The 22,121-nt window shown below is 40.0% G+C and overlaps 1 protein-coding gene across 5 annotated transcripts in view; it reads right to left on the bottom strand.

The window, feature by feature from the left end:
• FAM110B (family with sequence similarity 110 member B) overlaps positions 1-22,121 on the bottom strand; it is a 161,984-nt gene that overhangs the window by 110,651 nt on the left and 29,212 nt on the right. For 2 of the 5 annotated variants that reach the window (XM_005563362.5, XM_005563368.5), the window contains exon 2: positions 12,570-12,668. The exons of the other annotated variants lie outside the window; for them this stretch is intronic. The gene's annotated coding sequence lies outside the window, so the exon portion shown is untranslated. The remainder of the gene's footprint in view (positions 1-12,569; positions 12,669-22,121) is intronic. 5 annotated transcript variants of the gene reach the window in all.

Here is a 22,121-nt window from a genome sequence, read left to right as displayed (position 1 = left end):
TTCACACAGTCAAGCCAAATGTAAAGAAATAAGGGAGATCTGCATTACATTTTTTGAAGACAGTATAGTATAGCAGTCAAGAGAAGGGAATTCTAGAATCAGTCTGATTGGATGCAAGTACCTGCTTCACTACTTATTAGCTTGTATGACCCTGATCAAATTATTTCATCTCTCTATGCCTCAGTCTCCTCATCTATAAAATGGCATAATAACAGAATCTACCTCAGAGCTGTTATGAGGATTAAATGAGGTAATACATGTAAAATAGCTAAAACAGTGCCTGGCAATAGCAAACTCTGTAAGTGTTTAGATTTCGTTTTGGTTATATATTGCTTTAGATTTTGTAAAAAAATCAAAGCTGAAAGAGGTCAGGGGTTTAAAAATTAGTGATATATTCCAGATTGAAAATGAAGGCTCTTGATTGACAGGGAAGTTTTCAGGAGACCAATCTGTTTTACAACTCAAGTTTCTGACAAAGTTAAAATCCCTGACTTGAAGTAATGATTAGGTCTGAAAAGCAAACTCGCATGCATTGAGTGTTTCCACTAGGCCGTCCTCACAGGGCACCGGGCTGGTACATCGCAGCCTTCGGTGCCTCAGCTGACATTTACTGGCCACCTCTCCTCACGGGTAGGGACACACCTAGGGGACAAATGACTCCAGTTTACCTAATCAGCTGCCAATAAAACTTCAAATCCTACAAGGGAATAACTGCCCAAAGGCTTGTACGGCCCGCCCTGGTGAGGTGTTTGCTGCTTTCATTCATGTTCTTTAAATATCAGCTAATCCCTGGTGCATTGCACTCCCACCTTGGAAAATTATCTCATTCACTGCAGTGCAAACAGGCCCTGTTCCTGGTGCTGTCAGAGAGAGAAGGAAGTGTTACAAAGATGAAAGCACCATGAAAAGTTTCCCAGGCTAGAGGCAGCCAGGACTATTCCCACAGTGTGAAGTGGGACCGCTAGAAACCAGAAAAATGCCTGGCATGTTAACTTGCAGATGCTTTTTATCTATTTCAATTCTTATGCAAGCATCCCAGGAGATTTGATAACCAGTTCTGATGTGGATTACAGTTTTAGATAGTAGAAAACACAACATACACAAGAAACATATTTTTGAAGAGAATTAAATATATGCAACATTCAAGCTTCACTCACACCTACATCTAGCAATTCTAGAAAAGCGCAGTCCTACTCATAAAATGCTGGCACATGATGGTGCACACATTATCTAACTGTACCAAAATGTCCCACAGTACCTCCTGCAACCAATCACTTAACTAGTTCTCTTGGAAGAAATAAGATGGGGAGACCCCACTGGGAAAAACTGAAGTTTGTATCACAAAAAAAATCCAGGTAAATTAGAGGTCTGACTAAACTAGGAATAGATACATTGTATAAAAGAATCTCTGCAAAAGCAGCCAAAAGACAAATGGGTCCCCTAATTTCATCTCTGCATGATGCTGACATTGTACTTACAATTCTCATCACCGCTGGGTTGCGCCAGAAAATCAGGAAGAGGAGCCCAAACCCTGTAACTCAACAGCTTAATAAAAATGCGTATGTTCCATTTTTAAATTAATCAACATCTGTGATTTTAGAATTTCTTCATCACAAATGCAATTAGTACCATACACTGGATCACATGTGTGGAATCTAAAAAGATGAAATAGGAGATTTCGGTCCAATAACAGTACTTGTTCTAAATTTTTGCCTGATTATAATAGTCACATTAAAAATTCTATGCCTTATGAAAACAGAGAAATCAAAATCTATTTTATTCAGCCTTTACATGGTAAACAGGAGGAAACAGGTTTGGAGAGTTTACGCACTTTACCCAAGGCTATATCCCACTAAGAACTGAAGCTAGACCCCTGCTTATTTTATCTGAGAAAAATCAGAGTGCAAGGAAATAATTTCAATTCCTAGCACTGCTTCCTGACTGACAGCAGAAGTCAGCTGTCTGTCAACCATCTGGTAGTTAAGTGATTACTGAGTCCTACAGCTGAAATTCAGAGAACAGAAATACATGCACTAGTCTTAAGTAAGTCCTTACTTAGCAGATGGTTAACACCAGTAAGTGTTGATGACCCCCATTCTTCCTCCACCAATCAGTGCAACGCAAGGCATCAATGTCACAAGTTGGTGACAGCTGATTACCACTGTAGTGAGTGAATTTTACCATGCAAGGTAGTGCACTTACCTTCTCTACCTGGCAACAAGAGCCCCCATGTGTTATGATTTCCACTGACTGTGGCTCACTCCACACAGGCAGTAGATACAGAATACCCACAAATCAAATTGTTGGGGATGGGGAAGACAGAATCAGCAAAGAACATTTGCTGACATATTGGCTAAAATATCACCATCAATTAATTAATGAGGACCACTGATGGTACATAGTCATGATTGGATGTTTCAGATGTGGACAGAAAGGTAACATAGGAGAAGAGTGGGAACTATCATCACATTTTAGATTGAAACAGTGGTCCTATTTCTTGCTGGAATGAACACTCCGATGAATGTTCACTTCCTTCACCTGGCTATGTTAGCGAGGTGGGCATGGGCAATTAAGATTTTCCCATTTTTGGCTGAGCATGGTGGCTCACGCCTGTAATCCCAGCATTTTGGGAGGCTGAGGTTGGGGGATCATCTGAGGTCAGGAGTTCGAGACCAGCCTGGCCAACATGGTGAAACCCCATCTCTACTGAAAATACACAAATTAGCCAAGTATGCTGGCATGTGCCTGTAATCCCAGCTACTCAGGAGGCTGAGGCAGGAGAATTGCGTGAACCTGGAGGCGGAGGTTGTAGTGAGTCAAGATCGTGCCACTGCACTACAGCCTGGGCAACAAGAGTGAAACTCTGTCTCAAAAAAAAAAAAAAAAAAAAAGGTTTTCCCATTTCTAAACCTCTGCTTTTAAAAAAGTGTACATTTGTCACATTTATCACTACCATTTATTTTAGCTATAAACTATGATATACCAACTTAAGGATAGTAGAGAAGGAAGAAATATCCTAAGTGGACATTTTCAGTCTCAATAAAAACTGATTTTTTTTTTTTTAAAGCTGATCCTGCATTGCTGTAATTCACTTTCCACTTACCTTAATGTAAGTCTCCAGATTTCAAATCAAAATACAATTTTAAAGTTCCTAATATAATTGTCAGCAAAAAAGGTGAGGTAGTGTTTTTAAAATTATATGGAAACAGGCACTATTTCCTAAGATGTGAATGCATCTGTTCTGGGTGTAAGCATTCTGTTCTGGGTGGGCTAATGGCCACTGCTGCCTGGGTTAGTGTTTTCTCTTCCTCCAGCTCTAATCTAGGCAGAGCGGCCCTGGAGTGCCTGGTCTCTATGTGGGTCTGTGATGCTGACAAGATGACTGTGCAGGAGCCACAAGTCAACGGCTGGGAGAGCAGCCGCCGTGCGCATATGGCACACGCTCACTGGGCTACAGACACCAGTTTCTCTCCGTAAGCATATTTCAGGTATTGGTAATGTTAGAGGAAAGCGAACTGCTTCTGCGTTCAATAAATAAACTCTCGCAGAATGCCGATGAATCCACTTTAGGGACAGAATTATTTGTGCCCAAATAACAAGTAGGGAAAGTTAAATATTTTGCAGGGGGAAAAAAAGGGTTCACTCAAAAAGAGCTGAGGTGGGTACAGTATGTCGAAGAAGCGCTGACCAATTCCAGTGCTTCAGGAGGCAGAGATAGGAGGATTGCTTGAGGTCAGGAGTTCGAGGCCAGCCTGGGCAACACAGTGAGAGGCTGCCTCTACAAACAAAAAATTTAATTCTTTAAAAAAAATTTAAAAATGTAAAAGATGTAAACATTTAATTTAAAAAAAATTTAAATATTCAAAATTTAAAAATTAGAGACCACACTGTCTCCACAGGCATGGTGGCATATGCCTGTAGTCCCAGCTACTTGGGAAGCTGAGGTGGGATTGTTTGCAACCAGGAGTTCAAGGTTACTTCTGTGAGCTATGATCACATCACTGCACTCCAGCCTGAGCAAGAGAGTGAGACCCTGTCTCTAATATGTGTGTATGTGTGTGTGTGTGTGTGTGCATGTTTAAATATATATAAGAACTGACCTTCAGAGGGGGAGGCTAACCTCACTCTATGTGACTCAAACCACCACTATCAGGGGGCAGATCTGAAATTTGGTTCTGAAATTCCTGCTGTACTTCCTACTGTCCCATAGACAGGAGCGGCTCCTAACACAGCCTACTCAACAGATATAACTTCTTAAATGACTATTTTTTAAATTGTGAGAAGAGTACTAGTGAGTGAAATTTCAACACCATATAAACTCAGTGGGATCCCACATGTATAAGACTTTTTCTACATGGATGGTGAGACGTTCAAAAGCAAAGAGGAAGAAAATGGAGCTGGAGACAAAGGCCTTCTTGGCCCCTGGAACAGGCCTGTGGTACTCCAGGGTGGACTCGCCTGCCTCGGCCAACCAGCAAGGAGCCAAACAGGGACTTTGCAGGAAACAGGGACTTTGCAGGAAACCAAACAAGGACTTTAATTTGACCTCTTCCCGTCAAATTAAGGCTGATGTAAGAGAGCTCCCTACATTTTTAGCATAACCCAAACATAGGAGGTTCTGAGAATGACAATGACTCTGGGCTCAGTAGGGCCAGCAAGGAGGGGCCCTGTGAGTGCCAGCCCAGGCTGAGCCCCCGGCAACCTGGCCCCAGGGAAATGCCCTCATAGCCTCTACCTCAGGCTGATAGGCTCTCCTCAGCTCCGTCAGGGAATTCTGTCGAAAACACAAATCTTGCTGGCTCCGTCAAATGCTAAATTTAAAGAAATATGGGATCAGATAACAACTCTGGTGGGTTAACTATGTGCTTCTCAATCAAGAGCCACGTCTTTCCGGTACTGCACAGCGAGTGCCCAGAATACATTTCTTAAGGGAACCAATGAATGAGCAAACACAAACACACAGCTGTTTAGGAAATTCCTGAATGCCAAGCTCTTCTCTGGGTCCCGGATAAAGTGGATCTGAAGGGTGGGTAGAGAGAGCCGATCAATTTTAACATAATTTGAGGTACTTGTTACTTTTCAGAGATTTTTTTTTTTTTTTTTTTTTTTTTTTTTTTTATGAGACAGAGTCTCGCTCACTCTGTCACCCAGGCTGGAGCGCAGTGACGCGATTTTGGCTCACAGCAACCTCTGCCTCCCAGGTTCAAATGATTCTCCTGCGTCAGCCTCCAAAGCAGCTGGGATTACAGGCCTATGCCCCTACACCCGGCTAACTTTTACATTTTTAGTAGAGATGGGGTTTCACCATGTTGCCCAGGCTGGTCTCGAGTTCCTGACCTCAAGTGATCCACTTGCCTTGGCCTCCCAACGTGCTGGGATTAAAGGTAATTTTCACAGATATTTTAATTACATGAAGAATAGCTATACTAAGAATATCTTTGTTGCATTCTTACAACTATTTATATGAAGGCAATTGTGAAATGATCTCTGTTTTCTCCTCTGAAAATCAAGGAGTTAAAATTAAATATGCGACATCTCTGTCTTCAACACTCCAGGATTCCATGTGCAAAACACAACACAGCACTGTGCCCAGAGAACAGTCATCACTAATGGTCCCAGGGCTGATGATGAGGAGTGATGGCAGCTCTGTAACCTAATCTAGAGTAAGCAATACCTGATACTTAATTTTTAAGTGAAAAGAGGCTACCATGCGTTTCTATGTTATCAGCAATCACTCAGGGAGAGGACCACAAGCTTTCTCAATAGGTGCAAGTATCCTAAAAAGAGACTGCCTACTCCTTCCCTTGGTGTGTAACTGATGTGAGGGTCTACAGGAATACAAGTATCCCAGTCGTACCTTTTGAAGATTAAAGAAACAAAAATTGGGTGAGCTACTAAAGCAGGACAATCTAGAATTCATTTGGTACAATACATCTTGCATTTCAAACCCAGACAGTCCCTGCTTGTGTCACACATTGGTGATGCCTATCTGTTCAGCTGACAGACTCCAAACAAAGAAAAGTAGCCTCAGAGATGAAGCGTTAACTGCAGTGGGGGAAGGAGAAAGCGAAAATCAAGATAGTCAGGTATGAGGGCCCCAGACAACAAAGAGAAAGAGAGAAAAGTAACGGCTGTTTTCCAATTCTAGTTAAGTTAGGAAACAAGTCAGAAAACATTGCCAAAGACGGTACTCACTGAAAAGAGATGCCACTAAGAAAACTAAACAGATTGTGAACAATACTTTTTGTGAAAAAAGAATTTCATCATCATGACTGATGTATGCAACCTAAATTAGAAAACTTTTTTTTTTTTTTTTAAAGAGACAGAGTCTTACTTTGTCGCTCAGGCTAGAATGCAGTGGCACTATCAGTTCACCGTAGCCTCCAATTCCTGGGCTCAAGCAATCCTCCTGCCTAAGCTTACTGGATAGCTAGGGTTATAGGCGTGCACCACACACTAGGATAATTTTTATTTTATTTTTTTTTGTGGAGACTGAGTTTCACTATGTTGCCAGGCTGGTCTCAAACTCCTGGCCTCAAGCAATCCTCCCAGTTTGGCCTCCTAAAGTGTTGGGATTATAGGCATGAGTCACCATTCTAAGCTCCAAACTGGAGAACATTTTAACTAAAAAAAAACAAAAAACAAACAAAAAAAAAACTTCCTTTTAGAGAGAAGTCAAGTAAAAATTATATATTAATATGTAAAAACCTCAAGTCACTAAAAGTACTGTTTTAAAAAAGATAATCCTATGTAACAATAAGAATGCATTTACTATAGATAGTAGGTTGCAGGTTGATCAGCTTATAGACTATGTAAAAAAAAAATTTAACATACTTGTACCTTAACGGCATTAACACATGAAAGGTCTATCAATACTTTGCTGTTTTCAAACAATCTGAAAAACTAGAACACACCATCCGATGTGTTTTCCCTTTACTCAAACAGCGAAACAAGCTAAAAAATAATAAGTATGATTGGATAACAATAAGGGAAACTCATTCCAGGAAAATCTAAGTTTGTATTACCAAATTTCAGAGAACTAGTATACTCTTTTTTTTTTTGAGACGGAGTCTCGCTCTGTTGCCCAGGCTGGAGTGCAGTGGCCGGATCTCAGCTCACTGCAAGCTCCACCTCCCGGGTTGACGCCATTCTCCTGCCTCAGCCTCCCGAGTAGCTGGGACTACAGGCGCCCGCCACCTCGCCCGGCTAGTTTTTTGTATTTTTTAGTAGAGACGGGATTTCACTGTGTTAGCCAGGATGGTCTCGATCTCCTGACCTCGTGATCCACCCATCTCGGCCTCCCAAAGTGCTGGGATTACAGGCTTGAGCCACCGCGCCCGGCCGAGAACTAGTATACTCTTGTACTTGGAAAAGAAAAACTCAAATTCTTAGGGTTTGAAGAGACTGAAGAACTGTATACGACTACATATTAAAATACACTCACGCTTAAGGGGGTTGCTCTTCAATGGTACTCAAGTCAGATCAATACCTAAAGCAAGTAAGGAAGCAAACTCAATAACAGCTGAAGTCCAAAATCAAATCACACCTCTGGGAGGTGTATATGTGTGCACACATGTGCAAGAAGAGTGGGGGTTCTCACTAATCTATCCCATTCAGATCAGCACCTTAACGACTCCTTGGTTTTTGGAAATTGTCCCTTGGCATGATTACAAATTTTGAGAGGTGGCTGTATTATTCCTACCACCTTAATCTCATGACCAATCCTAACCTGTGGGCAGCCATGAAATAAGGCAAATTTACTTTAAAAAGTCAGTGATTTTTAAGACTGCTGATGTCTACTGTTGGAGAGAAGAACACTTAGCAAGTTCAGTTTTAGATTTCTACCATGAGGAATGAATATTATCAAGTAAGATAATAAGTCTTGATTTCATACAGAATATAAAACTTCTGGCTAAGCCTGGTTCTCTCCTGTGAAATGCAAACAGACTTGCTGAAATTCAGGCGTAATACTGTTCTCTGACAGAATATAGTGATGTTAATACAGACAGAATGTTTTCATCCCAAATTAGCTGAGAAAAGATATAGCAAAGGACACTGATAAAACCACTCTAAGAGGTTGACTTAAGTCAGCATGAGAGACGTGCCACCATGATTCTGAAAAAGAGACTGCCTACTCCTTCCCTTGGTGTCTGACCGATGTAAGGGTCTACAGGAATACAAGTCACAACGGCAGAAACAGCAAGTGTAGTGGCTTCGCATCAGGACCTCCTCCACAGAGGCACAGGCTACTGCATAGGGAATGCTGGAAGAACAAGAACGCATGGAGCCTTGCACAAGGTCAGTCTCACAAGGAGGAGGAGTAGGTGCTAGTAAGAAAAAGAGGAGGAAGGGGCAAGCAGGGAAGGAGGGCAGAAGGAAAGAAGAGACAGATGACTCCAGCCCATCGGCATCCTAAACTTAGCATAGAGCAAAGAACTAGCATCACTATCACTGCATTCAAATGCACATGTTACTCCCACTACAGTGTCTTTCATTATAGTTTAAACTGTACTGCTAAAGGTAAATTAGAAATGTCACCATATTCTCAGCATTCTAACACATGGGTTTTCACACCTTCAATTCCTTTGCTGCTTTTTCAATTCAGTTCCCATCTATACTGAGCATGCTCAATGCCAGGTCTGGGTGCTAAGATAACAGGACAGGTCTCTATGGACAGGAGGGCTCAGATACATTCACTTTCTAAGGTGACTTGCAGTGAATTATGTAATTATATACTCTTTTCTTTAAAAGACATTTTTAAGCCAAGTAGTGTCATTAGTTTCAAGTGTACAAAAAGCAAATGTGTGAAACAAATGGTAAGAAAATTCTCTAACACACCAAGAATTCAAATGTGTCTTTGGTTTAAAGTAGAGGAAAATGAATGCCAAAGTTTGTTAAATACATCTCATTTAATTTAGGTATGGTATGATAGGGTCAAACGTTATTAGATTTCAATTTGCTTGCTTTAATCATTTCATAACAACCATATAACATAAGTGAGCATTCTCCAGTATACTTCCCATTTAAGGATGATAAAAAATTTTGTGTAATGAGAGAACAAAATAATTACTACTATCTTTACTCTTAAGTTGATTTTTAAATTTCATAAAAATCCAAGAATATACTGCCTTTTAAAAAGTAGTCCCTAATAAGAATAAAAGGATCTTTGGACACATAACTCTTGACTATTCACTCTAGTAGTCAATCATAACCAAAGCCTTTATCAATGAGCCTTTGTGACCAAAGTTTAGACGGTGACTTAAACTAACGATGAGACGACTGAACTTGCGGCCATTCTTCCCTACTACTGTTAGATATTCCCCCACACTCTGGGTCACAATGTCTGTCCCATTCTGAACACATTTGCTGATAGTGCTATTTTTACTTTACCATTATCATGGAGGGCTCTCAGTTACACAGTATGCACTATCCACCCAGCACAATGGATTTATATACACTACCTCATTTAATGTTTACAGCAACCCTCAGAAGTAGGTATTATCTCCATTCTGCAGAAGATCACAGTACATAAGCTACTAACATACCTCAAACACTTCTCATGTGCCAGCTCATGTTGCAACTCACATTCCTAACCTCACATTCCTATGATCTGGGCACTATTGTTATTCTGCTTTGATGGATGAAGAGGCTGGAACATCGAGTAAACAGCTTTTCCAGGGCTGTACATATTGCACATGGCAGAGTCCAGGTCCTGACCCAGGTCGTTCTAACATTAAAGCCCACACTCTTACCCTCAGCACTGAGGAGTGTGGCTTTCCAGAACTGCACTCTGTCACTAGACATGAGAAGAATTGAAACAATGGACAGGAAGGGGGCCAGGACTGGTTTGGGCAGAGCCAGACCTTCCAACCCGTAAGTCAGCTGATAAATCCAGCTGGGACGCTCCCCCTGCCCAAGTTTTCCTGAAGGAACTCATCGTAAGAAAACAGAAGTCTTGCTTCAAAGCTGGCAACTCAATGATACCCAGTGCACAAGACCCAAATGACAGGATTTCTGAGTGTCCAGGGCACTAGGCATTCCAGGATAACAAGTCTTGGTCTAGACGGATGCTCCATGTCCATTCAATGGTCATCTGTCCCTTCGTTACCACAGCCCACTGTGTCCCTCGGCCACAGTAGGATCTGGACTATGGATTTTGCTACTCGGGCTCTTGGTTACCCAGGTCTGTTTCAGGAGGGACTGCTGGAATTTATGGCAAAATTGTTTTGGGATATAGTGGCGGGCATCCAGTGATGAGAGGGCTCAATTCCAAGGGCGCATGGAGAGGTTAACAAAGGCTACCAGGGAAAAGTAGTAGGAGGGCCGAGTCAGGCACCAGAGGCAATGCTCTGGCATCCCAGGAGGGAGGCAGGAAGCCAGAGTAAGAGGCAGTCAGCAGGAGGAAGACGTGTGGCAATCAACTGACTTGCAGCTGACAGCTTAAGAGTGGATAGAGACACTGTGAAAAATAAAACTAATTTTTTTTACTTTTTAATAATAGCCATTCTGACTGCTGCGAGATGGTACCTTGTTGTGGTTTTAATTTGTATTTCTCTGATTAGTGACATCGAGTATTTTTTCATGTTTGTTGGCTGCTTGTATGTCTCCTTTTGAGAAGTGTGTCTGCATGTCTTTTGCCCAATTTTTAACGGGACTATTTGGTTTTGCTTGTTGAAATCATTTACGCTCCTTCTGCAGAGGAAAGGGAAGGATTATATACTATTGGTGGGAATGTAAATTAGTTTAGACACTGTGGAAAGCAGTTTGGAGACTTCTCAAAGAACTGGAACTACCATTTGACCCAGCAATCCCATTATTGGGTGTATAACGGAAGGAAAATAAATCGTTCTATCAAAAAGACACATGCATTCATATGTTCACTGCAGCACTATTCACAATAGCAAAGACATACACTCAACCTAGGTGTACATCAATGGTGGACTAGATTTAAAAAATGTGGTACATACACAGCATGGAATACTACAGAGCCATTAGAAAAATGAAAGCACGTACTTTGCAGCAGCATGGACACAGCTGGAGTCTATTATCCTAAGCGAATTAATGCAGGAACAGAAAACCAAATACAGCATGTTCTCACATATAAGTAGGAGCTAAACACTGAGTACACATGGACATAAAAATGGGAGCAAAAGGCACTGGAGACTACTGGGGGGGGGTAACAGTGGGAAAAGGCTGAAAAACCTATTGATGGGGTACTATGGCTGCTACCTGGCTGATGGGATCATTTATATCCCAAACCTCAGCATCACACAATATACTCATGTAACAAACCTGTATGTGCACCTCCTGAATTTAAAATAACAGTAGAAATTATTTTTTTTTAATGAAATCGATGTCTCAAGAGCCACACTGGAGTGGATTTACCACAGTTCTCAGCTTAGGGAGAAGTTTACCACTCCTGCCCTCCACCCAAGATAAGGGTGTTCACCTTGCCACATGAGTCCAGGTTCTCTATGGAACACTGGAACAACTAATGCATTCCTAACACAATGGGAGGTAAGTGCTCTGGATTAGAAAGTAACTACAAAACACCAGCAAATAAACCAAGTGCATAATAGGTGTGCCAGTGGCCCCCAACTCATAGACATCATTATTTAGATTAACAAAGGCCAAGAACAAAAATAAGTCACAGTATTTACCAGAAATTATGAAGTCATCTTTACCCCAATACTTTCACTCATAGGGTTAAGGGATTTAATACAGACTGAATACCTGAACATTAGTATGCGCATGGAGAAAAAAATAATTAAAGAATGTGCACCTAAATCTAACCAGTATTTTATCTGGAGAGTAGCTTTTGAGTAGCAAGTTGCATTCTATGCTACTTATCTGTAACATTTATTTGTTTGCAATATTTACATTATGTTAGTAATTAAAAATATATATATGATAGGTCCCATGTCCAGTGAGAATATTCACATATTCAGTAGCTGGGGAACAGTACACTGTTTCCGTTTTACCTACCCCATGAGAGATTATAATTCTAACAGTGTCAACTGGGGAAGTTAAATATCCACTGAGTGCTCAGAATTCTCAGGAAAAAAAAAAGCCACTGCAAGTAAACACCCAGCCAAGTTCAGAGAGGGCTGGGAGAAGCGCATGCATTTCAGGGCCAGTGGGCTAGCGAAGGTGGGGCGGGTGCTGGGATCAGCCTCTCAGCCAAACCAATGGCAAAGCATCTGCCCCCCACCAGCCGGCACAGAGGCTGGGGAGCCAGTTCTACAAGGATGGTTTTTGCCAATCTCCCCATTCCTGCAAGGGCATGGGAAGTTGGAATACAGTGTGTGTGCTTAGAACAGTGACCAGCACAGGGCAGACTCCACAAGTTTGCTAAATTAATATATGTAAAGGAAGGGGGAGGAAGGGAAGGAAGAAAGAAGGAAGGAGGGAAGGGAAAGTAAGAATGAAAAAGGTGGAAGGGAAAGTAAGAATGAAAAAGGTAGGAAAAATTGGAGAATACCTAAATTCTGCTCAACATACAAAGGATCATATTTACTTTATAACCAGGTTTATACATGATTTTAATAATAACTTTTTAACATAATTACCTTTTATTTCCTTTTCAGGACTTAAAGAGCCTTGGTAGTTTCTAATTCAAGACGTAGAAAGAACAAGAATGCTGCTCTGGATGTCTAATTTGGAGATTTCTAAAAGGAAAAAGACACAGATTAAAAATCACGCTGGTGAATAAAAGTGATTAAAAGGTATCATTCAAAATTAAATTGCTTTTCCTCAAAGCCCATTTCTAATTCAGCTGCTCTAAGAAACTGTAAAACTGATTCCAAAAGGAAACAAAAATCAAAGTATAGGGCCAACTTCATGTATTCAATGGAAAATAAACTAAACAAGAGCCTGTATATGGCTATGAGCCTGGGGAACCCCGGCTTTGCACTGTTTCATACTCAGCTTCCCAGAAAGGACATGTCACTCCTTCTACCTCCCAGAATCATGCAGGAAATGATGAAGCCTCCTCACAAACAACTACAGAACCGGTACGCTGTCCTCCAGAAACACTGTTAATGTTTGCAAAGGGAGAAGATATCACAGGACAAGTCCAGTAGCTTGTTCTGTCCTCCAAATGCAGTTCAGACCCAAGGTCATGAACAAGCACACATTTCCGCTGGTCTTGGACTTCTTTTTCCTGGATTGAGGACAGATCTTGATGGCCTCACAGTCCCAAATTTCAAGTACAAACTATTTCATTATCAGGGAAAATTAACATTGACTGGACCCAGAAACAACATGACTCCTTCTTACAAACAGGGAAAGAAACAGAGGCTCCTGGAGGAAACGGGGAAAGAAATGGAGGCTCCTGGAGGAAAGCCGCTTCTGCTGGACATGTTCGGCTTTTCCTGCACTTGGAGATACTGGGACGAGTCGTGAAAGTGGTGGTTATCAGGACGGCCCGCAATGCTAAAGAAAATACCGTGCTGAAAATCTTAACTGTCTCCTCCTCCAGCATCTGCTTTTGTCAGATACCATTAGTCCAAATGACTGCATCTTTGTTTACTCGAAAGTGGGAGCCAACCGACAGGGAAGGAAGTGTCCTGTCTGCGATAGATATCTTCTTTATTGAGATTTACTGTATATTTTGCAGGTTTATAGGAGTAACCAAGGGAAAAATATTTTAAGGAGGCATTTGGGACTCCAGATAATGGCTAAAAACTACTTCATTAAGATCTATGCCAGCATCCTCAGCACTATCATCTCCTTTCTGGAGCAATGTGTAATGAATGATACACTAAACATTTATTAGGAAGGCTGCAAATCCTGACCTAGATTTTGTATCGCTTCAAAAAAATACAAAGAAAGCCTGAAAATGCCCAAATAACAACTAAGATTGATAGTCTCCACTCTTAAAACTTTCAAAACAGCCTACTTTCTCCTGTCCCATTACCTAACAAGGGTCAACAAGAAGATAAAGTAGACTAGTATTAGATTAAAATAGAAAGATAAACTCCAAGTTCCATGGTTCTTTTTATTGCTTTAATACCTGAAATTTAAGATAGTATTTTATTAGACTGCTGAGGTATATGGAATTTCCAGAAACTCAAATTAATGAAATCATGTGCTGTTATTATGTTAGAGAAATATTGATTCAAAATATATCTGGGCCCATACGAATTTGATTGTGGCCCAGAATAACAAAGCAAAGGGTTCTGTATTTTAATATTTTGCAACCAATATTTTTTGTGTTGGCCAAAAATTATATCTAAAATCCCTGTTCATTTTTTCTCATGATTTTTGCCTTATCCTTCTCACACTTTTGAAGGGAGAAAATAGCAAAGAGCTGAACACTTACTAGAATGAATTCACAGACAGAAAAGTCACTCAATTGTGATTGAGACAGGGAGTAATACCACATATGGAGAACTTCAAGACTGGATTTATCTTCAAAGGTGCCATGTGAAATCAAAACGATCCTAATAGAAATAACTCATAGCACAGATGTTTGAAACTTAGGGATCATACGGTCATCTGCTCCAGTTGTCTCATTTCACAGATGAGAAAAAGAAAGTCCAGAGTGGTTAAGTGACCACTTCAAAGTCACACAGCTAAGCCAGCTCCAGATTCCCAGATTTTCTAGGTGTAAATCCAGTGCTCTATTAGATCATAGCGGATCTTTAATTTCCTAAATAACCTCTTAAGAGATTACAATTTCATCTATTTTAGCGTAAAACAAACAAACAAAAAAATCATTTCTACTCCGCATGATTACAACATCACAAGTCAACTCAACTTTCTGTCAATATAACCCACTGTTCAAAGTTATCAAGGGCATACTCTGCCTTTTGTCCCAGCGATAAAGCTAGATTAAAATATAAATGCCCATGAGAAATCCAAAATGAAATTTGGGATATTCTTAGGTTGTCTAACCTAGATAAATCTAATACAAAAATATTATACAGTTTCCCTGTCTTATTCATAGTCATATCATAATCATAGGTTTGCTGCAACACATTTTCAAGTAGATTTATAGTCTCTCAAGCAAAACATAGGTATTCTACTCAAAGCTTACATAACCAGTTTTGAAAGTAGAATTTCAAAACGATTTGGTATTAGATCTATCAGTTCAGACTGAATTCGTATTCACTGAAACCCTAGAATCACTGCAAAGCACTTGGGTCACCCAGATCAGCAGCTTATTAACAATAGTCATGTGTTGACTCTCCCATTATTCATTGCTGCACAGTGCTAGGTGCATGAGAACCGAAAAGCACCAGATAGTGTCCTGCCCACTGTGGGCTGATGATGAACGTCACCAAGGAAGTCCTTCAGAGCAGCACTGGAGTTAAGGTTTGTACAGGATGAGAGTGTAACTGTGAGTGTGTCTTTAGATGGGTAGTTAGTAAATCCACATGGAGTTTTCCCGGGGAATGTGAACTGACAGATTCCGTGGAAATAAACAGTATATGCAAGCAAGCAAGGTAAGATAAATGAAATCCAGCCAACAGATGACAGAAAAACTCTTCTACGCATGCCCAAAAAAGCACACATGCACACACACACAGTCAGGAAACAAAATGTCCATTAAGAAGAACTCTTTTCTAGAAACTGTGAATGCAACAAAATATTTTCCTTATATTTCTTTTTATAAACTCACTAATGATATTAAAACTAAGTGCCAAACAACCATATTAAGGGAGAAAAAAGGACAAGATGTCCTTTCCAACATATTTCAAAAAGAAAATAAAGAAATGCCAAGTAAACACAGGAAGAGATCTTCAACATAATCAGGGAAATGCAAAATAAAACTGTAATGAGATACCACTACATACCAAATAAGATGGCTAATTTTAAAAGGTTTGAGAATATCAAGTGTTACCAGGCGTGGTGGCTCACGCCTGTAATCCCAGCACTTTGGGAGGCCAAGGCGGGCGGATCACCTGAAGTCAGCAGTTCAAGACCAGCCTGGCCAACATGGTGAAACCCCATCTCTACTAAAATTAGCCAGGCGTGGTGGCAGGCGCCTGTAATCCCAGCTACTTGGGAGGGCGAGGCAGCAGAATCACTTGAACCCGTGAGGTGGAGGTTGCAGTGAGCCGAGACCATGGCATTGCAGTCCAGCCTGGGCAACAAGAGCGAAACTCTGTCTCAAAAAGAAAATATCAAGTGTTTGTAAGGATATGAAACAACTTGGATTCTCATACAATGATTGTTGGAAATTCAAAATGTTACAAGCACTTTGAAAACTAATTTGGCTGCTGCTTATAAAGTTAAGCACATACCATATGACCCAGCAATGCTACTACCAAGTATATACCCAAGACAAAATTGAAACACAGAGATTCCACACAAAGATTTGCATAAGAATGTTCACAGAAGCCTTATTCATAATAACCCCAAACTTGAAAGAATCCAAACGTCCATCAACTGGTGAATGGATAAACAATTTGCGGTACATCACACAAGGGAATACTACTCAGTAATGAAAAAGAAATAATTACTGATGTATACAACAACGTAAATCAATTTAAAGAGCATTATACTATGGAAAAGAAGCCAAACACAAAAGACTACACATATGATCGCATTTATATGAAATTTTAGAGAAAGGCAAACTAGAGCAATAGAAAGCAGATCAATGATTGGCACGGTCAGAGTGTGGGGGAAGGGACTGACTGCAAAGACACCCCAGAGAACATGCTGGGTGATGGAGATGTTCTATTTCAGGATTGTGGTAGTGGGTGCATAACTGCCCGTATTTGCGAAAATACATTAAACCATACACTTAAAATCAGTAAATTTAGTTATATATATATAGTAACTCACAAAAGTACTTTAAAAAAAAAACTCAGTGTTCCCATCTTTTAATATTCACAAACTTCCTCAATAAGCCCTGGGACTCTTTCAGTGGATGGTACTCAACATTTTCAAATAATTAATAAGGATTATAGCAATCAATGATGGCTAAGTATCTGGAGACCACAAAAAAGAAAAACCAATAATCAATAATACTGCTTACAAGGAAACTAAATCATTCCCTTGTTCTACAACTTCTAGTAAGTTGTGACCTTACAATAGATTTCCAAAATATATTCTAATCCTATTTGGTCTACAATAAATTTCTTCAATGTAAAAAGATAAACTTTCTAAAACTCTTGATAATCCATGGAGAGTGACATACAGGAGAGGGAAGATATAGCCCAAGGTGCCTGGTTTTTGGGTAAACACCGTGAGAGACTACCCACTTGTCCTTGTTGCACCTTCAGTTCATGTTCTTTTAAAAAGTTCCAAGCAGAAACTCAACCCCAGAAAAACAAAAAACAGTTGGGTCCAGGGATGCCAGAGTTGGAGACAAACTTTGACCAACTCTCCTCATCACTACACTAAAAACCCTGCCTGGGGAGGAGTTTATTTGCAATTTTCTATACAAGTGATGTATGTAGAAGCATGACTATATATAGAAGCTTGATTGTATGTAGAAGATTGATAATACGTAGAAACATGATCAGCAGCTGCACCTGCACTGCCTTTACTCTTCACACAATGACAGTTAACCAGCCTAATGAAAGCCCTGTTTTCACCACAGTTAGGGAAGGCACTGCTCTGGGAACTATCCTGGTGTCCTTACTTCTTGCAAGTAATACAATCCCCTTGTTAAATCCAGTCGTGGTCACTGGACTGTCAACCGCCAAGAAATTGAACCCACCCATTGTGTGGGTAACAAAGACTTACCAAGAAATGTGTAGAAAAAAACAGTCAATGTGGAAACTTGAAGAATTATAGACCAGATTGTAAATCAACTCCAAAACTATTCTTAAAAACACTTTGATACGCTAAACGAGAAAAACCTCTTAAGCATCCACAAGGCTTTGTCTCTGAGTCTACTAGAAACTCTTATCTATAATATGTAAACAAGATATAAGACAGGCTTATCAAAGTGATTACAGATGATTCAAGGTTGACAATGACTAAAATGATATACAATAGAATCATGATTCCAAATGTGCTAAGCTAGAACAATGTTATAGTACTAATATCAAGTGCAGGTCAAAATAATAATCAAACTACTTTTATTCAACACATATTTCCTGATGGGCTGGCATGTTTTGGTCACTACACTAGATGAAAAAGGACACCAAGATTCAGTAAAAAAGAGCCCTTGCTCTTACAAAGTTCATCATCCAAAAAAAGTAAGTAACGCAATCCACAGTAGAAGCTCAAACTATGTTATGTGAATAAAGCCTGCAAGTTTATCACTCAACTGTTAGCTATGGCATAAATACTAGTGAAATTATAGGCTGCACTATCAGAAGCATTGTGTTCAGTACAAATATATATAAGCACTACCCTGTACTCAGTGGGTCAACCCATGTAGCGGGCGTAAAGGGGATGTTCTATTATGCTGTGAATGTACTCATTACAAGCCCCCTTCTGAAGGCCAGCTGAAGGTGCCAGAATCTTGTATAGTGTTGCAAACCCCCACTACTAAGTCCCTAAGATGATGCATGAGTCTGGAAAGACCATGGACCTCCTGTCCAATCCAAGTTGATAAGATCTAGCAGAAACTGAGGCATGGGTGGACAGGAAGTGGACCTAAACATATTTACATCAACTAGGGAAGTGCTTGTCAGGTGGAGGAAGTGACATCATTCTGAGCAACAGAGGTTACAGAGAGGTTATACAGCTCATGATAAGAACATCCTGGCAATTGAACAATCTCAAATCTGAATGGACTGCCTGCTAAGGTAGGGACACCTGGCAGCAGCTACAAATTTAGTAACACTCTCATCCTAAATTAATCTCAGTGTGACACTCAGGTCATTACCATCACCTCACAACCTGTCTCCCAACACCAGCCTTTCAGCAAAAGTAATCTTTCTCATATCCAGTTGCGTCCATGCCCTCCTGCCCTCACGCCTATAATTTTCACACATTCACTGTTCCTCGTCACCTATAAGATCAAGGCCAAACATTTCTCAGGATGGCAGACAAGGTCGCTATGGATGGAGTCTCATCTACCAATGTCCCCATTTGCTGTGTCCTAGCTATTCAGAAGCACTGCAGCACCCTCTCATCAGGCCATGCTTCTTCTTGCCTTCCCACTGTACACATGCTGCCCACTGTCTGAAATACCCACTGTCTGAAACACCCGTCTCCTGCTGTGAGTCTGGAGACTTTCAGCCCATGCCTCCCTAGTTCAGACGGTGCTGCCTTTAAGAAACATTCCCTTGGCCTCTCTGACCTTTGACCACTTCTCCCCTTCATGCCCATGGTGCCTTGTTCATCTCCACGAAAACATTTTATTCACTGGGATGTGGCCCAGGATGTGACACTTCATAGATATTTTTGAATGAGTGGGATTCCAAGATAGTAAATTAGCCATGTTGTTTATGTCCTGTCTGCAGTGTATCAATGTGGGTCATGCAGCAGACATAGTGTAAGCCCAGGCAAATACCATTATTATAAGTCTACAGAAGATAGAAGGTGAGCAACTCTCTAAAGGATCCAGGCTGCCTTAAGTTGGGATATAGTATAAGAACAAAAATGATTAGATAATGTACTCTCTTTGGAATTCTGAAGTCAACTGAGTTCAAAGCCTGCCTCCATGGCACTATGTGACCTTGAGTAACTAACTTAACCTCCCAGTCTGTAAAAAGGTAATTATAGCCCCTTCCTGCAAGGGTCACTGTGAGGATCAAATAACAATTTATTATAAAAAAGTGGGCAAAGGAATAGGCACAGGGCACACACTCACTCAATGCTGGCTGGCTGTTCAGCAGCAGCACTGAGTAAGGCAGAGTTGGGTTAAGTCCTTGCCACTATTATTCATAACGTACCTTGGACAAATCACGTTGGGCAATTCGTTTTTTCATCAATAAATAGAAAGAATGCCTACTTTGGAGGAATGTAAGTCAACAAAATAATATATGTAAAAATGCCAGGCACAGAGGAGTCACTTAATAAAGTTCCTTCTATCCCCTTTTTGGTTATGGATCATTGATTTCCCAACAATCTGAAAATTTTCCTTTTCTTTCCAAAAAAGGCAGGCTTATACAATTAGAGACATCTTTCTGAGGTTCAAACTAGTAAGACCCAAATCACCTCTCTGCAATGCTCCTCACATGCTATGGAAAAAGACAACTTAAAGAGAAGCCTTTTTATGTATTCTAATTATTTATTTTTATTTGGACCAAGTGGAAACAGATCTGTATATTTCTCTGAGTTTTACAAAACAAAACAAAACAAAAAAAAAAGAAAGAAAAGCACACTGAAAGTTTCATTAAATTTACTCAAATGTAGCCCATCACTTTTGTTCATTGATTCTCTATAAACAATAACATTTAGCAAATCCATATATGGTCAAAGAAATGTTATGCCAAGATGGAAATTTCTGGAAAATGCCATGATGGAAAAACCTATAAGTGCTTAGTACAACGTAGGGTCACAAAATCTTTTTAAGGATAAATATACTTGGTTGCAAATTAAAGATAAATATACCTGGTGGCAAAGAATACAGTTTTTTAAAAAGAGTGGTACACAGCTCACATTTTCATTTTTAACACTCCTAAAAATGGTACTCAGACACAGCTTATTATACAAATACACGTTTTCAAAGCTAGCACATTACTGACTGGATATGATCTAATTAATAATGCCGTCATTTTCCACAATTTCAATGATTTTGAATCAACAGCTGGAAATCCTAAATCATCTAGAAAAGACGAATACAATGACAAAGCAAACACAGAGTTTATAGTAAAGTTCCCAGCCAACATGTGAGCAGCAGCTAGATGGAACTACTATTTAGATCCCCATATATGAACGTAAACAAGGGTAACTCTGATATGTTTTGTGGGACTACCATGCTATTCTAGGCAGGAGAGAATAGTAGGGCTACTTTCCTTAAAAACGTTTGAACTTGTGCAGGACCTGAGATTCATGAGTCCAAAATATATTGGGAAATATTTACTTTTTCATCAGCCCAGTTCTTCCAAAATCACTGTACCTCTTTGTCCAGCAAAAACTATTGCAAAAAAATATGTATTTTGTAGCTGCTAAGTTTTACATGCAAAATCCTTTATTAGCCGACATAATAAAAAAATACTTATTTAAAGTAAAAACATAGGGGTAAAGCAGAAAGCATTTCTCTTATCTGGAGGCTGATCTTTTAAATTATTATTTTTCAATGACTATCTATTAAATCACTCGCTGTGTTGCTTGAAAAATAAAAATAAAAATTATGTAATAGTACTTAAGTAACCCTAGAATACCATGCCAAGAAATTAAGTCAACAAATTTGTTTTCCACTAAGATTATAAACTGGCAGTTTTCCACCCTTCCATGTATTAAAGAATTCTGATGAAATTCATCTCTTTTAATTTTTTTTCCTTAAAAAAATTAGTCTCCACCATATATTCAACATCGGATGCAGGGACTCTAAGTCTCACGTAATCTGTGTGAAAGACACACAGGCTCCTGGGGCTCATCACCTGCGAGGGCAGTGCTTTCCCACACTGTTTTTCTGCCCCTGGAGAGACTAATCACTGTCTAACAACCCCCTGGGTTTGGGCTTTCTTGTCTAGAAGTATAATTGGAGCCTTCTTCAAGTGCTTTCCAGAGCAGGTGGCAATGATTTCAGGCCAAAGAATTTCTACTTTTGGCTTTCCTTAAGAAAAGCTATTCATCTCCTTAATAAGCAAGTGTAGAACAATGCCAATATCAATACTGATGTTTTCTGCTGTTCTACAAAAATTAAGCATAATGTTAGTAAAACATAACAGAATCCACTGGATGCTTTTATTAAAGGCTGAAATGCAAATCTTATTGAGACATCATGTTGTATATTATTAAATTTTTTAAATTGAGGTAAAAATGTATATGATGTAAAACTGACCAACTTAACTTTTTTAAGTATACAGTTCAGTGGAGTAAGTATTATCACACTGTTGTACAACCATCACCACCACCAATCTCCAGAATTCCTTTCATCTTGCAAAACTGAAACTCTGTACCCCCATTCACCCCTACTTCTTCCTGCCTACAGCCCCTAGAAACCACTATTGTACTTTGTCACCATTGTCTACTCTAGGTACTTTGCGTAAGTGGAATTATGCAGCATTTGTCCTTCTTTGACTGGGTTATTTCACTTAGCA

The sequence above is a fragment of the Macaca fascicularis genome, chromosome 8, assembly GCF_037993035.2.
Source record: "Macaca fascicularis isolate 582-1 chromosome 8, T2T-MFA8v1.1".
NCBI lineage: Eukaryota > Metazoa > Chordata > Mammalia > Primates > Cercopithecidae > Macaca > Macaca fascicularis.
The sequence above is the reverse complement of the archived record's forward strand: the minus strand, read 5'-3'. Positions and strand labels throughout refer to the sequence as shown.